Source organism: Octodon degus, unplaced genomic scaffold (assembly GCF_000260255.1).
Source record: "Octodon degus isolate 3935 unplaced genomic scaffold, OctDeg1.0 scaffold00050, whole genome shotgun sequence".
Taxonomy (NCBI): domain Eukaryota; kingdom Metazoa; phylum Chordata; class Mammalia; order Rodentia; family Octodontidae; genus Octodon; species Octodon degus.
The window spans coordinates 733,717-739,714 of NW_004524626.1; the positions used below are offsets into that span (position 1 = coordinate 733,717).

General features: G+C 39.6%; 1 pseudogene across 1 annotated transcript in view; it reads right to left on the minus strand.

Moving 5' to 3' along the window:
• Positions 1 to 3,316, minus strand: part of LOC101585835 — a 3,553-nt pseudogene extending 237 nt beyond the window's left edge. Inside the window, exon 1 of the transcript XR_192540.1 lies at positions 2,702 to 3,316. The product of XR_192540.1 is annotated as a 60S ribosomal protein L13a pseudogene (transcript). The remainder of the gene's footprint in view (positions 1 to 2,701) is intronic.
• Between the last annotated feature and the right edge of the window lie 2,682 nt (positions 3,317 to 5,998).

The following is a 5,998-nucleotide window of genomic DNA, read 5'->3' on the forward strand; positions in this document are numbered from 1 at the left end:
ATACAGCTATTTGGACCCTGTTCACTTCCTCAATAAACGAGACTTGATCAGAAAGCCTGTCTTGTCTCCATCTCTTGTGTCTCTTGCCCTGTCTTGTTCATCTCCATTCCTCCTCCAGGTCATTAACCCACGTCTCGACTCGTGGGCCGAGTCAATTATTAACTCTTTAACTTCCCACATATGAAAACTGATGCTTGCTTTTAAAACTAGGGCATGTGCTAAAAGCCAGTACTGGATGAGGTTTTGCGTCTATGGGAACATTAAGTTGCATCCTTAATGCATGTCCAAACAAACCTTAGCAGGGCACTTTTCCTCTCAGCAAAATTTGACTTGAGTGAAGTGGAACAATAAAACCCTTTGTAAATCCCAGTAATGAAAAAGTGTTCTTTTTGAGAGATATACTTTCAGCTTATACATTCAGAGAGATGTAAACCATGAAAAGATGATTGAACATAATTTTGAAATCTTGAGTCTCAGCAGTGTAGGAAAGCATATAATAAAAACTTACTGAAAATGTAGTAAAAGGAGCATGTTATATAAGATTACCTCTCAGTTATGAAGTCTTCTAATTAATCCTCTTTTTCATTTATTTTGATCACCAGGAGACCACATATCATGAAGCATCATCCTTTAGTTAATTATGTTGGCCCTGAAATATATTTTGGTATTTTAATTCATCCTCATTTTTTCACTACCCCTTTCATTGATAAAGGGAAATAAGGTTGGGCCAGTGTGATGGGAGCAGGTTGGACAAAGAAGCTAAGTAACTTGTTTGAAATCACACAAACTGTCACTAAAAAGTCCAAAGCCAGACTCCTGTTCCTTCCAGTCTAAGCCACTAAATCTCTCCACCAAGCATCAGAACCTCTGCAGTTGGATTTTTCTGGGTGTGCCTTCCAGTGACAGGAAATCAGGCAAGCTGTAAATGTCACCAGCAAGTGCTAATGTGTACTTAGAGCTGAACCTACATCCCAATTCTAAACACTCTTTAGTCAATTCATTTTTCACAGTTTTTCTTGGGTTCTCCTGGATATTATTATTGACATGAAAAGAGAAATGGTTGGAAGGTTGAGCATCAACTATGCAAATAAAATGATAATGAATTAAGTTTCTCTTTCAAAAGAGTTTATTTCTTCAAAACATCAGCTTAAAATCTGTAAACCAGCCGAATTTAATTTAATTTAACAAATGCTGCTAAGAAACCTCATGTTTTCGGTGCAACAGGCATGGTTTCTACCATCTGTCCTTTTATAGTTGTACAGCCTCCACAAAGTAGATGTGGTAAAAGAAACCGTGATTGGCTTATTCCCTAACAAACATTTTCCATGAAAATTGTCATCATCTTAACTACCATCAGAAGGAACAAAATATGACAAAATAGATATAAAAGGAGCAGCATTTTCAAGTAAGTTTTGAAAAGGCTCTGATTTTCGTGATATGCTGTCCATTTTCTCCATTCAAAACATGCTATAGTTGTCACCCATCCCAAAACAAACACGATAAAAGGGGAGGAAGGCTTAGGCAGATGGATGAACATATGTTCCATGATTTTTAAGATAACAGGGTACCTGAAATGCCTTGAAAACCCATCGTTAAGAAAAATGCAGAAAAATGAGATGCCATTTGTGCTGTGTCATAATATAAAACAAGCTGAGAAGTCAGCATGGAGGCAGGATTTGTTTTTTGTCTCAGATCTATCACAAGCACGTGAAGATCCTCTTTCTGTACTCATAGAGCTACAATAATATTACTTACACTCAGAGAGATTTTCTAGTTGCAAGATAAGATGGTTTGAAAAGCAAACAGTTATTACTATCAATACAGTCATTTCAGAGGCTTACCTCCAAATCATTTACAATGTAAAATCATAGAAATGCAACTTCCAGAATAAACCTTGACTCCACACATTTCTCTTCGTTCCCATTCCCTTCGTTCACTGTCCTAATCTGGAAATGACATGATCTCCGAAAGGGGCTGCCTCGCCAGCCCAACCTCTTGTTTTCCTACCTCCTGTTTTGCTCAGGTCTGAAGCTAGAGCCTCCGAGTCATGAAAATATTATAGTTCCTGTGCCCAATCCCACACTAACTTGAACAAAACTGAACTCCATGTTTTTAAAAGCTTTGTGAGTGACTCTGGGAGGCAGCTTGTGTTTCTAATTTTCAGGATAAGCACATGACATGTTTCAACTTAGAGGACTATTATCTGAATATTTCTTTGGGTCCCCCACAATCCTATAAATAACATTAATTAGACTCTAGAATAAAGTTCTGATTAATTTTTTTTTGAGGCAGAAACATTTTTTATTGGACCCAGACCAGAAGTCCGTGGATCTTAAGGACCACTGTGAATATTTTTTAATTATTTTTTATATATATATGATGGTGTTTCCTGCTGCAACCTCTCGTTTTCCTACCTCCTGTTTTGCTCAGGTCTGAAGCTAGAGCCTCCGAGTCATGAAAATATTATAGTTCCTGTGCTCAATCCCAATTTTATATTCACACAAAGATATATATATATATATATATATATATATATATATATATATATATATAATTTTATTGTGAAAGAAGTAGCAACGAGACAGTTTCAAAACAGGTTAGTAGGACAGTTACAATAATTAATACATTGCATGTTGTTGTCTTTGTACTACTTATTCATAGTACAAGATGCAGACATGATATCTTGTCTAAACACTATCACCTCGGTGAACTTGCTGATTTTCTTCTCCACATTCCTCTCAGCCTGTTTCTGTAGGCTCATGATGTGTTTCTTCTTGCTGTAATGGATCTTGGCCTTCTCCTTCCTCTTCTCCTCTAGTGTGGCTGTCACCACCTGGTACTTCCAGCCAACCTCATGAGCCAGGTGGCTCAGGTTAGCAAGCTTCCTCGTTGGCTTCAGGCCCACAACCTTGAGGGCAGCAGGAAACACCACCCGCTTTTTCTTGTCATAGGCTAGTGGGGTCTCATCAAACACCTTGAGGCGGTCCAGGGAAACCTGGCCTCGCTTGGTCTTGTGGGGCAGCATCCCTCGCACCGTCCACCAGAAGATGCATCTGGAGGCCAGGAAATGGTAGGGGCCACGGGATGGGTTGGCGTTCATTCGCTTGCAGAGGAAGGCCAAGTACTTCAACTTGTTTCTGTAGAAGTTGCCAGAAATATTGATCCCTTCGCAGTGCACAAACACCCCCTTGCAGCCTAGCAGTACCTGCTTGGCCACAATGGCTACCAGGTGGCCCAGGAGATGGCCTCAGCCATCCAGCACCAGGACCTGTCCCTCCGCTATCTTTGGCAGATGCCTTAAAACAACAAATGTCATAGAGTCATGTCCATGAATCTTTTCTTGTGTTTTTAATTATGTATTTGGTACAGGGTCTTGCTATGCAGCTTGAACTCGTAGTAATCCTCCTGTCTCAGCCTCCTCAATACTGGAATTACAGGCATGTGCCACCACACCTGGTCTTGGTGGGCAGCTCAGTATGGGGCTGGCACAACATGCAGTACCAGGGATCAAACTTGGGTCCTTTTGCTTGCCAGGCAGGTGCTTAGGCCACTGAGCTATCTGCTCAGCCCATGTTCATGGATCTTAATGAGAAGCTCTAGATTTACAATGTATAGTTGAATGGAAATGCTACTTACATGACACTTTATATTTTGCAAAGGAAAATGCTTTGGAGAAGCACATCTGTGGTTTTTGCCCACTAAGCATCCATGAAGACCACTGAGGGTCACGCCTCACCAACTAGATACAACCTGGAGAGGACTCAGTATTAGAGAATGAGCATATGATCCTGGGAATGTCAGTCAGAGACTCCCATTCTGAATTTGAATCTGGAGGAAGAACAAAGTCTAAAGCTATTCAAGTTTATTAATCCTGATAGCAGTAACCTAAACTTAGCCATACATCTTTGCTATCTATAGTCCTGAAATTACTCTTTTAAAAAATTAAAATCAATAAACTATTTTCAGTGTTATAGAGTCAACTTAGAATACATACATCATTGAGCTAAAAACTGACAAGTGGGGTGCGGTGGTACATTCCTGTAATCTCAGCTATTTGGGAGGCTGAGGCAGGAGAATTGCAAGTTCAAGGTCAACCAGGGCAACTTAGGAAAACCTTGTCACAAAAAGGAGTGGGATGTGGCCTCTGAGGTGAGACAGGACCCTCCAACGGCATTCGTGGACGCTTATCAAGCAAATGCCAACGATTTGCTTCTCCAAAGCATTTTCTTTTGCAAAAAAATATAAAATGCCATGTAAGTAGCCATTCTACTGTACATAGTCTTTTTTTTTTTTTTTTTGGCAGAACTAGGGATTGAACTCAGGTTCTTGCACTTGCCAAGGAAGCGCTTATTCTACTGAGCCATCTCCCTAGCCCTGTACATAGTAATTCTAGAGCTTCTCTTTAAAGCTGTGGGTTCATACTGAGGGAAAAAAAGTGTAGATAGATAGATAGATAAATAAATAAATAAATAAATAATTTTGAAAGGACTGAGAAGGTACCCCCATGGTAGAAAGCCTGCCTAGCATGTCTGAGTTTGATCCCCAGTACCATAGAACAATGTCATGAACAAAAATGTCTCCCCATTCCAAGAACTCTATGCCTCTGGACTTTCCATTTCTTGTCCATGAGCCTCTTACATCAGCCACACTGACATCCTCACCAGTACAAAGTACAGGCTTCTGAGTCTTTCTGTATTTTGGTGCAGAATGGGTATTGTGTATGAGGATCAAGATTTTGCCAAGGGGTTCCCTTGCTCAATGAGCTAACAGTGTCTTCCCATGAATACAGTCCGGGTATCCCAGATACCAATGCAGCTTTCATTTTATCTTTTCCCTTGTTCTATTAGTGTATGTGGTTATAAATGACAGGTTTCATTTTTCCATATTCACACATGCATATAACTACCTGGACCCTTATTCTACTGAGCCCTTTCTCTTTTCTTCACCCCTCCTCCAAACCTCCTCCTTTTTATTTTATTTTATTATTATTATGTTTTTTAATTTTAGGATAGGGTCTACAGGGCCTTACTGCATAGATCAGATTCATGGTGATCCTCCTGTTTACAGCCTCCCAAGTGCTGGAATTACAGGTGCACGCCACCATGCCCAATCTTAATCGCTTTCTCAGCATGCCCTGGGGGCAGGGCCAGCATGGCAGGCCAGGGGATTGAACTCCTGGCCCCTGCATCTGCTTAAGTAGGTGCTTTAATCCACTGAGGTATTTGATGAGCCCCTCTTCATCTTTTCTAATAGTCTCCTTTTCACTTTCATGTCATCATTTTCTTTTTTTAGATATTTCATGTGAGAGAAAACATGCAACATTTGACTTTCTGAGTCTGCTTTATTTCATTTAACATGAGGGACTACTGTTTCATGCCTTTTAGGCAAATTACATGATTTTGCTGCTCTTTGGAGCTGAGTAGCACGTCACTGTGTATACATGCCACGTTTCCTTCCTTCATCTGCTGATGGGCGCCTAGTCTGTTTCCGTAATTTAGCTATTATGAATGGTACCATGATAAGCAGAGTATTCAGGTAACTATAGGGTAAGGTACTGACTTTAACACTTTGGGTAATACATCAAAGACCTATATAGCTAGCGCATATTTGCAGTTTTTGAGGGATCTCCATACTAATTTCCATAGTGGCTGCCGTAGTGTACATTCTAATCAAGATTACTAAAGGGCTTCTCTCCCTTCCTTACCCTCTCCCATATTTTTGTCACTATGTATTGATTGTTGCACTCTATTCTGATGAGTGTTAGCATAGGATCTTTTTTTTTAAGATACTATCTACCATTTTTATTGTATGTTCAAGTACTTGGTAGAGGTACAAATTCTAGCATATTATCACTATTAACATTTTACAATAAAATTTACCATTTCTTTAAAAATATGTTGAATGGAATCTAAAGTTTATTAGCTTGCTAACTTTGATTAGTATTAAAAATTAAACACCTGAACAAACCTCTTCACAGTTATTTCCTTTTCTTTGTTTC